We start from the raw sequence: 11,739 nt of genomic DNA on the forward strand, positions 1-11,739 counted from the left end.
TGGAGAGGGTCAGAGCTTAAATGCGTGATGAGAAGGTGGAGGGAAGCAGTTGATCCTGTCACCAGAGTAATGTCAATTTTTCTTCTGTATTTCTGATTCTTATGATTCATATTTCTTATTCTTGTATGAATGGTGCCTTCAGGATAATACTAATAAAAGGGGTTATCGTGACAAATTTTGACTTGTACTTTAATTTGAAAGAAATACTTCTCAATTTTCATCATTTCCCTTGAATTCCTTTGAGTTTCCAACAGAAATCTGGGCCGACCTATCATTCCCTGTTTAGATGTCCATTTAGGAATGAAGGGCTCATTTCTTCAGTGGTGTGGAGAGCTGCTGGCAGGCAGTTCTAAGCTGTTAAACTCCTATCTGAATTATCTTGGCTAAAGAAAAGCCCCCCGGCCCAAAGTAATTTTTCCTGGGATATCCTACACCAAATTACATGGTCACAGGTGTAGATGCTTGCTTGCTTACCCACGTCAGGACAACTTTGAAGAGGGATTCCCAGCTTCAGCGCTCCCCCGTATCATCAGCTGAAGCTTCCTTTAAGGCTGCATCACAACCCATCTTTTCCCTCAGCTTTATCCTGGTCCCTTTTCCCTCCCTTCTACAAGAGTTGATTCCAGGAGTCCCCCCCAAGAAACCAACTATATGCTGATCTCTGTCCCAGAGTTGGCTTCCTAAGGAAACACGAATTGCAACAATAGTCTTTATCAGGTTAATCATTTCCCTTTTATTTCTAGTTTCCTAAATACACCTACTATTATTTCTTTATACATTTTATAAACTCCTGGATGATTCTTGGACTATACTGGTAGTATAAATTCATACTCAACTTTCCATGATGGAAACTTCTAAAGTTGTGTGTTTTCATATGAAATTAATAGGAGCTGATGGAAGGGACTCAGTGTTTGCTGCCTGTCACTCGTGGGCTTCAGCTTGCACACTTCTGATGCTTGGACATTTTCTCTTTGTTCTTTCACGTACAACTATATATTCAATTCTTTTTAGTTACGTTTTATCCCATATTTCCACACTCAGGGCAGAAGTTTCTGAATTATTCCAGTCCACCATGTTTCCCAAACCAAAAGTATAAAACATTCCCTCCTCGTCTATTTTCTATGCAAGAAAACTCACATACACACTCTCTGTGGGTTATCTGTATAAAAACATCTTTCTCTCTGATTTAAATTGTGAATAGCCATAGAAAATCTGCTTGCCTTAGGTCAGACTCCCCAGAAGCAGATATCCCGAGAAAGGATATGTGTGCCAGTGATTTAACATAAGAGATTGGTTAAGAGGTTAGAAAAGCCAAAAAACAAACACACAAGCAAAAACCCAAAACAAAACAAAAATAAAAAGAGAACAAGTCAAACAACTGTGAGATTGTGAGATTTCAGACAAAAACCCCAGCTTCACCTTGATCCCGTGGTGCACCACGTTGCTTGACTTGCCCAAAGCAAGAGTTGGACTTTCAGATTCACTCACCAGTCAGTTACTGATTAAGGGCCATCCAGAGGGACATAAACTCCCAAACTCACAGAGTCTCCACTCTCTGCAGTACGAGTTTTCCTCTGAAGAAAGGTACATGCTCCAGCCTCGGAAGGAAACACACAGAAGTTTCCTTCTTTTCCAGGGGGAGTTGCTTACAGAAGCAAGAAAGGGATCTGGGTGGATCTAGTGGCAATAATGTCAGATAAATATATATTATACCAGTATACTATACATTGGTATAATACATATTTGTATTATGTCTATCAAATGGAAATCATGTTTTCTAACTGAAGAGATTTTTAGAGGTCTTAAGCTGACGAAAGGGAGAGATTGGGTGTTCTTAGCTACATTATACAAATTGTAATACTGATGTGGCAAGGTGTAACAACATTAATATGCTCGTTAGACATGATCCCTTGTCTCTCCTAAAGGACGGAAGTAATACGGAATATGGAGCATTATGGGAATGAGATTCCCGCAGTAATATGTACACACACCATAGATCTTGTATGTGAATGATGCCTAAGGAGGCCGGGATGTGCACTGTGGCTGCTAAGACTGCTTTACGTGTTTCTAGTAAAGTGAAGGTGAGTATCAGAGAGGAAGTGGTAGGTTGATTGAGCTCTGGCTGATCAGTGATCTACAGGCTTTGTTCACAGGTCAAAGGCAGAGGAGAATAGTTACCTTAGTATTTCCTACTGAGGTAGTTGAAGGTCCATAATTATCTGTCCAGGCAAACAGATTCACAGAATCAGATCCTTCATTTCTTATTACCTAATGAAATCCACAGCAACTCTATTGGCTCAGAGCACTTTTTCTTCGTGCAAGATATTAAAATAATATGATTATTACTATATACACACAGACACAAAAACTTGATAATTTAATGAAGTCTAAAATTAACAAATAGCATTGACCAATTTACCCCCTGGAAATTGTGATTTATATTTTTCCTAGGAAAATATTGTGAAGAAAAACCTCCCTTATTGATTTTATATTGAGAAAGAAGATTGCTTCGGTCTATATTCAATGTCTTTCAATAGGTACTACTGAAGTAAAATGTATTGAATTTTCTTCTGTAAAATTGAACACAATAATGTCATTTAAATTGAGTTGGAAATATGAAATGTCCAAAATACCACATATAAAAAAAAAAAGAAGTTTAAATTTAAATCTCAGGTTTTTCTCTAATAGAAATACATGTTTCTAAAAATAAATAAAATGGAACAGAAAATTATAATTCTAACCTCACTTGACAATTCCCTAAGGTTCTTGGGAATCAGCTCTTTAATATTAAGAAAAATACCACCCTTTTAAAATATATGTAAGTCTTTAAAGTAAAAAATCATGTTTTAAAATGGGACAAGTGAGGAAAGTCTGACTTAATTTTTAAGAACAACCTCCTAACAGAACCTTTCTTCCAAGGTCATTCAAAATTATATCACAAGAAGCTAAAAATCATATTTAAACTCTGAAGAAAACTCAGAGCAGATTCTTGTCATTTTCTTCAAGATAGTTTCATAATGCTGCAGTGCCCCCTGGTTGCTATTTCGTCCACCACTCTGGCCAGCCTTTGAATGAAGGTTTGGTCTCTGATACCACACTACGAAATGCTCTTACTCCTCCACATCGGAGAAACTCCCTTAAATCAAGCATGTTGCACTGGAATGAAGCCATTCGGATTATGTTTTAAAAGGTAACAATAGCCTAATCACCGTAACATTATAGCTGGTAATCGCTGGTTCATTGCATTTCTACTGTTGTATTGGGGACAGCTGGCTTTAATTTCAGATAATTTCCACGTTGACCAAGATGAATTATTGTAGATTCTGAACATAACTTAAAGCACTGATATTTTTCAAAATAATTCATTTCTTATTTTATTTTAAACTCCTTTCTGTGTGTCTAGAACACAAGAAAGGTAAATATCACAAATAGAGACTATGGTATTGTTGCCGAAATATCGCTCCCCCCGCCTGGCCAACTGATGAGCCAAATAACTCAAAGACCAGGTCTTGGAGCTTAGAAGAAAAGAGGCAGCTTTATTACTTTGCTGGGGAAAGGGGACCCACAGCAGGCGAGTGCCTTCAGAACTGTGGGCCCATCTTGGGGATGGGGTGGGGTGATTATTCAGCCATAGCTCAAACAATAAAATATAGATAACAATCAACAGAATCATCTTCGTCATAAGACTCAGAGTGGCATCATGGTGTCTCCAGGTGACCAGAGGCTAGTGGTTGTCACTCTTTCCATCTCTTTATCTTTTAAGCTCCCAAGGCGTGGTCCTCTTGGTAATTCAGGCTATTTTGTAAGGTTACAGTCCTGTGACCTTCTTCCTGGAGAATGACTCAGGGACCAAGCATGATTATAAATTTTGATTACCAGAATATAGTAGAAATAGTAAGGTCAATAGCTTTAGTTTTAATGATGGGCCTGGAGCTGTGAGCAGTAACCAACCGGCCAGTCAGGTTTGCTGATTGTTCTAAAAGCAAGCAGTAAGCATAAAGCCAAGAATTTTTTAGCCTAAGTACGGCCATTTTATTATTCCTCCTTCAATATGAGAAAATTTATCACTTTTTAAAAAGTTGTGAATTACGTAGTTGCGCTGCCAAACAAAAATAATAAAATAATGCCTTCCATAAATCAAACATAAAAAGCAGACGATTAGCATGAATAAATGTTAATTGACAGCATTTTAAAATTAATAGGGTTAATGATAAAGATTATTCGAAAATGTGCTAGTGAATTAATCATATTTCTCATTAAGAGAGAACAATAGATTCGAAAAGAAAGATACCAGATAGATTACTGTGTTCACTTTTTACATAAAATAAAGGATGGCTCATTTATTAACATCTCAACATGAAGGACAGGAGAAAGATAATTTTAGTAGACCTTAGGAAAGCAAAGACAGAATAAAGGAGTCCTGCAAATTTAAATTTAAACTATTCTCACTACGATCACATACACACACACACACACACACACAAATAAAATAAGCTTAAAAGACAGAATTCAATAAATAACAGGCAAAACTAGATGGTGGATAATTGTCTCAGGGGGATCAACTTGAAATTTGAAATATTGCTTTTCAAAAAATATGTACCCAACCAAAATAACACTATCCCTGTATTTCCTTTTTGATGTGAATTGTAACAACGAATGTGCCAATGTTGTTGAAGAAAGTATAAAAGTAGCCTGTATTCAACACTATTCTTTTAGGACCTTAGTAACTTTAATATTAGTTTCTGTAACTAATCAAACAAGAATATTCACTGCTAAAAAAAAAAAAAATCACCACACTTCTAGTCAACAAAGAGACAAACAAGCAAACCAAAATTTTAGTCAATAGAACATGTTCTAATTTAAAATGTACCCTGCAGGAACTTGTAAGGCCGTCATTGAAATATCTACAATTAATCAATACTCACCCAATGATACTTATTATAAATATTAATGACAATAGCAAATGTGCGAAAAATCCTAAATTAATCATGTATAGAATAATAGATATCAAAGTGAAAGATTCTAAAATGAAAGAATTAAATAGAAAAGAAAAAATTCATTATAAATCTGGAAACTATGACTTCTGTGTATAGCTTGAGAAAATTGAAACTCAATTTTATAAACAAAATTAACTATGTATATTTAGCATACCAAGAAAGAAAACTTCCTACTTAGAGCATCGATTAATTAATATTCAGACTCTATTCCTGAGTGTTGTATTTTCCTCTAGGGTTTCCTTCAGATGAAAAGGCAGTTGTTCTACAAAAATGCTAACAAAGTGTTATGATAAACCCATCTGTGAGAATTCCTCCGGTGCTAGTACAAGAACAATTAGAAGACCTCATGTGAGCCGCTCTGCACCATTTCTTGGCTTCGACAAGCAGCCATGCACACAACATTTCAACGCTATCCTCAGAGGAAGTCATTTCAGAAACAACTGGGAAATACTCCCCAAAGATGAAAGTCTGACAAGAAAGTACTCCAATGCCGGAACTTGCTGCTTTGGACTTTGCGGCATAACACGTTTTCAGGACTTGTTTGACACTCCAGCAGCCACAAAAAGCGGAGGTAGGGTAACACTTTCACCAGGTCATTCATTGTCTCCGAGGACTTTATCCTTCTTATTTAAGTCAGAAATTATTTTGAAGTGCATACATAGAATTAGAGAAGAATGAATTCGTAAGTTACTTGTTTTAAGATGCCTATAGACAATAAGAGAAAAATAAATTGTCAATAAGTTGCTTTCCCCAAGAATCAAACTCAAATTGTGAAAGTGGATTGTAAGGAGCAGTGGTGTGCTTAGGAACAATGAATGACAGATGTGTAACAAGGTGAGTAAAACAGCTTTCACAAACGAAATATGCTTATGGGATGATGTGGTGGAGAGAAATTCATGCTTTTTCTTAATCTCAGATATTTCTAATTTTCAAAATTATCAATAGAGTTGCTCGTCACCCCATCCTGTATGTCTGCTCCAGAATTTGCAATTTAATAGAATCAGCAAATTTATCATCACCATGATCAGAAGGTGAAAATAATTTTATTTCACAGAGCACAGTAATATATTTCATTGAGGATAAAGTACAGAGTCAGTTTTGTATTATATTAGGAAGAGAAAGACTCATAAACATTCAAAATTTTAGATTGAAGGTCAAAGCTAGTATAAATGAGTAAGACTCAAAGTGCTAAAATGAGCTCTGAGGCCACCAGAAATACTATGTTTGTCAAATTACTCTATCTCAGCTTTTTTCTTTTCTTTTTAATGATCTGGTAATAAAGTCAGCCTATCATATAATATCTTATAAACATCAAACTCAGTAGACAATATCAGTTTAAGTGAGCCCAACTGTCTGGACCAAGATCACACTCAATTTTCTTGATTTTTTAATGTCAGACCTTTTGGTGAAAAACCACTACTACAGATAAAGGAAGTAGCAAAATTTAAAAGTTACAGATTTTTTCATGCTCAGTCTTGTGTGGCTAGGCTTCTGAAATGTTCTATATAAAATGTTACAACTGGTTTTCATCTGAAAGTTCATCTAGATTAAAGTTTTAGCCTTTATTTTCATTTTTCATTTTCATGAAAACTCCTTTGCTGTTTATGTGTGTTGTCTCTGTCTTCGGTGCTGAGTCTCGTTGATCTCTTTGGACAGTAGATGAAAGGAGCCCACGATCTTGGTAACAGCAATGAGCGCTGAAGGCACCTGAGTGCAGCTTCAAATGAAGACGGATCACTTGCAGTAGATGCAATGTCTAAATAACCTGCAAAACAAAAGACTACCCTAATGCTTCAAACTGAAATGAGAGAAAGCTTAGATAATCTCTCCACAATCCAGCCGAGGTAGAATGGACTGACTCATCTTAAAGTCTGCTTGAGGTACCATATTATCATCATTTCGGTTAAGATGACATTCTTAAAGGCTGACTGCACCCAATATCCCTAAAGGACACTCAGGCCTGTAAAACATAATTTTATCTCTTGGTACTAATTTAGTTTAATATTTCCTGTAGCATATGGTCAGTAAAAACAATACATGTAATTCACATTTGGTTTATAAGTACTTTTAAATCAAATTAGATTTATCAAAATTACTCTAAAAACATAGTAGTCCGATGGTGACTAGTTCACACAAATGTTTTCAGGCTAGTCTGATATTTCAATAACTTCATTAAATCAAAGTAGAATTTTTATGATCACATTCATCAGTTTCACTACTTGAAACAAGAGTAATTCAACCCTCCAATAAAAAAGTACAAAAGATAAAAAGCATGACCTTGGTTTACATTAGTTTTTTTCCCCAAAATTTATTTTGTAGATCTATAGCAAAAAGCAATAGCTAAAAGCAATGGCCCTGTCAATTAACACAGTAGGGAATTAAGAGTAAAGCATCTGGCTACCACTTAGCTCGTATCTGTAGACAGGAGTAATAAGAAGTTGCTGTGGAAATTAACACGTTAACAAAAGATCTGAAATATAACATAACTCTAAGGAGAAAGGAAAATGTTAGAAGTAAAAGTATTGATACATTGCTTTCTTTGGTAGTGACCTTTGCTATGACTAAAACTATCAACTCAAAGATAGAGTAATTTATAATATACATCAAGTATTTTGGAAATATGTAATATTAGACACTATTATAATGACTAATGGCAGTAACTTTTAAAAGAGTATTGCTGGATAAACAAGATTATACTGTATATCACAGGGAAATATATACAAGATTTTATGGTAGCTCACAGAGAAAAAAATGTTACAATGAATATATATATATATATATTCATGTATAATTGAAAAATTGTGCTCTACACTGGAATTTGACACAACATTGTAAAATTATTATAAATCAATAAAAAAATGTTAAATAAATAGATAAATAAATAGCTGGACTTCAAAAAAAAAAAAAAAGGGGGGGGGGGAAGTATTGCTGGAGAGATGGCATTATGTCCTGGGAAGATATGGAGAATTACTTTTGCAGACTTATTTTTCAAAGTTCATTTTCAAAATGACTTGTTTACTGATACATACTCTTACACATTTCATTTCATTTGTTCTTCAAACCATGAAGAAACTGATTAACAGTCAATGTTTCTTAGGGAAGGATAAGTTTAGGAGATTAACCAAATTTCAGTAAAGGTAAAAAACAAGGTGCAGTCACACAGCTAAGACACAGAAAATGTTATAATTTTTTTTTAAATCAGGAAGTCAGATAATACTATTTAAAAGTTCTAAAAAAAACCTCTGAAACTATCTATGGCGACAGAAATTAACTATACTTATTGTGTTGATCATTTTGTAATATATACAAATACTGAATTATTATGTTGTACACCTGACACTAATAATAAATGTGTTTCAGTTATACCTCAAAAAAATTCTGAAGTGAGGGTATCTTGTTGAGGAAGATGAATGGGACTAAATTTTACACAAGTTTTTGAAATAGTTTTTCAGAATGTAGCTTCTAAAAGTTGGTTAACTGGATCTAGCCTGCATTATGTACAGCTCTTTTGGAAATGGGCTAAAAAGTTCTGAAACTGATTTTTGTAGGCTCTAGGATTAAGAAAATAAACAATTTGTGGATATGAGAGCCAGTGTTCTCAATGTTAGAAAACTGAGTTACAAGTAAGGAAAAGAAGAAAAGGCCAGAATAAATATTTTTTGGTTGAATATGAATTAGAGGTAACAGTATGAACATATATATATATACACATATACACACACACATACATACACACACATATATATATATATATATATATACTTACTTATATATATATCTCAACCATTTTCAATCAAAGGAAAAAGAAGAAAGGACACAGAAGTCAGCTTGCAGAGGATCCCACTGGTAAATCTGGGGAATTTGAAAAACAAAATAATTACAGTGCCATATTATAATCCATAGACTAAAATAAGTATGTATGAGTTTACACTGTAAAAAGCATAATGGAAATAGATACTGTAATTTGGAAACCACTAAAGCAGTAATTAATTGTTAGACAAGAATCACCAATGGATGCTAAAAGTAGTGGGGATGGTGAAAGGTATGATGAAAATGGAATATTTGAATAGTTTCAAAGCATCTTCCCATAAGATACTTACTGATAAATGGAAAAGTAGTAATTTTACACTGGGGACAAAGGGCAGACACCAAGTTAACAAAGTGATCACATCTAAAATTACCAGTGATGCAACATGCCAACACGCGTGCCTCCCGACGTGACATACTAGAAAGAAAACTGCACCATGCCTGTGTTATCCCTGACAAATATGCCTAACTTGACTATAACTATAAAGAGACATTAGATAAACCCAACTTGTGGGGCAGTCTATAAAACAGCTGCTTGGAATTCTTCCAAAGTATAAGGATTATGAAACACAAGGTCATGTAGAGGAGTTATTTCAGATTAAAGGAAACTAAAGAGATGAGACAGTTAATGTGATCCTGGAATAATTGGTGACATTTTAATAAAGCCTGTAGATTACATAATAGCAATATATCATTGTTAACTGCCTGATTTTTATAATTTCACTGTGGTTATGTAAGACAATGTCCTTATTTTTCAAGAAATACACTAAAGTATCGAGAGATACATGTGTTTCCTGCTTATGCTGAAATGTTTTAGAAAAAGCCAATACCTACTAAGAGATGGAGAACGAGTGATAAAACAAATGTAATTCCCCTGGCAAATCTTAGTAAAGAAAATCCCCGCATTTTTAATGTTATTTTTATAAGTTGAAATTCATTCAAAAAGTCCTTTAAGTAAATAACATTCCTGGGAGAGTGGAATTAGTATCTCTGGGACCATGTTTCCTTGACAGGATTAGAACATGTTTGGGAAAAGACCTGAGTGGAGTGGTTCCTGATGGCACGCGTAAAGGCGATTGTCAGTGAGTGGGGCCAGTGATGTTTCGTGGGCCGCATGGCAGATGTTTCCCACAGTGAAATTTTCCTTATTTCAGTTATTTGATGATCATTCTCAGGGTAAACTTGTGGACAAGATAAAGAAATATATTCACAGACCACCAATACGTATCTGTAGCTTATTAAAAATGGAATTGTACTGTCTTCTTTCCTAGGGCAGTTTTTTTTTTTTTTTTAATCTAAACTGAGTCTAAGTTTAGAGGAAGGTTCCAGTTCTGTGACAGAAAACTCTGAATTTAACATAGAACTGTTCAAATTTTTAAAACTTTGATGACAAGAATAAAGGTGTGGCTATCACAGTAGCTTCTGACAGAAGGTAGCAAATATCTTTGATGACATAACACATTTGAAAGGATCAGAAGACTGAAAGATTGGGCAAATTATAAAGGACTATGATAATAGAGAAAAATAGAATTATCATTTTTAGATTCAACATAAGAATTAAATAAATACAGAAATAAAGATACCCACAAGATCTGACACAAAGATGACTCAAGGAGGAGGAAGAGGTTTGGAAGAGGTTAAATACCCACATGGGTCACTTGAGAATGCCCAACTAAGATAAAAATACTTTTCTCTTAATTTCTCTTATATATAGTCATGCCCTCTGGGTTCCTGGAAGAACTGAAGGAAAGAAAAAGGCCAACCTGGTTTACAGATGTGAGATTTTATTAATCTTAGTATTTCTGCTAAGTTCTTGGAAACAAGCTATTTCAGAATGATTCCGTTTGCATCTAAGTTCAGATGGCCCAAACTTATAACTCTCAGTTCTATTTTCTTTCTCCTTCCATGGGACTGCTTGCTCATTTAAGAGCTTCTGTCACTCTGGCTGTCAAAGTCTGCACATTTGAACACAACATACAAAATAGGAAACAGGTTATATCATTTCTCTTCTTCCTGGCTAATTTCTTGGCCTTAGTCCAGGTATCTCCAAAGCTCTGAAATATTTCGAAGGCACAAAGGATGAATGTGATGGAAATGTCAGAATAAGTATACTCCAGGGAATTGTTTCGAGTAATCCCTGATGAACAGGCTCAGCTCTCAGCAGGAACACTGGGAGTACCAGGGAACACAGCCATCTCCCCCATCGGGTGGGGCTGGTAATTTGGTATGGGGACTTTATGTTGTGCATGCTGTTTTCTTGATCTCAGAAATGAAGCGAGTAATTCAAGATAGAATAGTTGGTAACTTCTCTCAACTTTGTCACGTCTTTGTAGTATCTGAGTAAATCTGACCACAAATTGACTAGATCTGTGTCTGCTCTTCCTAATAACTATCAAACACTCGTGTCGCTCAAATTTACATTATTTCTAATGCAGATGATTGGATTATATATTTCTCATCTAGAAGACATAACAGCACCTTCATGGGTGGAGTTCAAGCCAAACATGACTCCCTACAACTTTTTAAATATCGAAGATGGGTAAATAAAGGACCACGTGTGGCTTGAAAACAGATAACAACTGCAAAACTTTCATTCTGAAACTGGATATTCAATACAGCTCAATCTAACTGGATTTCGATATTTCTCTGTTTAAGCCTTTATATATATGAAGTGTGTGCGTACACGTGCACATGCACACACACCCATGGAGTTAGCACTAGAGAACTCTGTACGAAAGAAGCTCTTGCTCTATCTCACTAAGACCAGACATCTTACCTGCTTCATCAAGCCTCTTTAAAGGCAAAAAAAAAAAAAAAAAAAAAAAGCATTCCAGGGTATAGCTGTGGGAAATAGTCCTAAGGCTCCCACCATTATCAGCTTTTAACAGCAAGTCACTGTCAATATAATTTAACTATTTGCGAAATATGTTATGCA

The sequence above is a fragment of the Camelus ferus genome, chromosome 9, assembly GCF_009834535.1.
Source record: "Camelus ferus isolate YT-003-E chromosome 9, BCGSAC_Cfer_1.0, whole genome shotgun sequence".
Lineage (NCBI taxonomy): Eukaryota > Metazoa > Chordata > Mammalia > Artiodactyla > Camelidae > Camelus > Camelus ferus.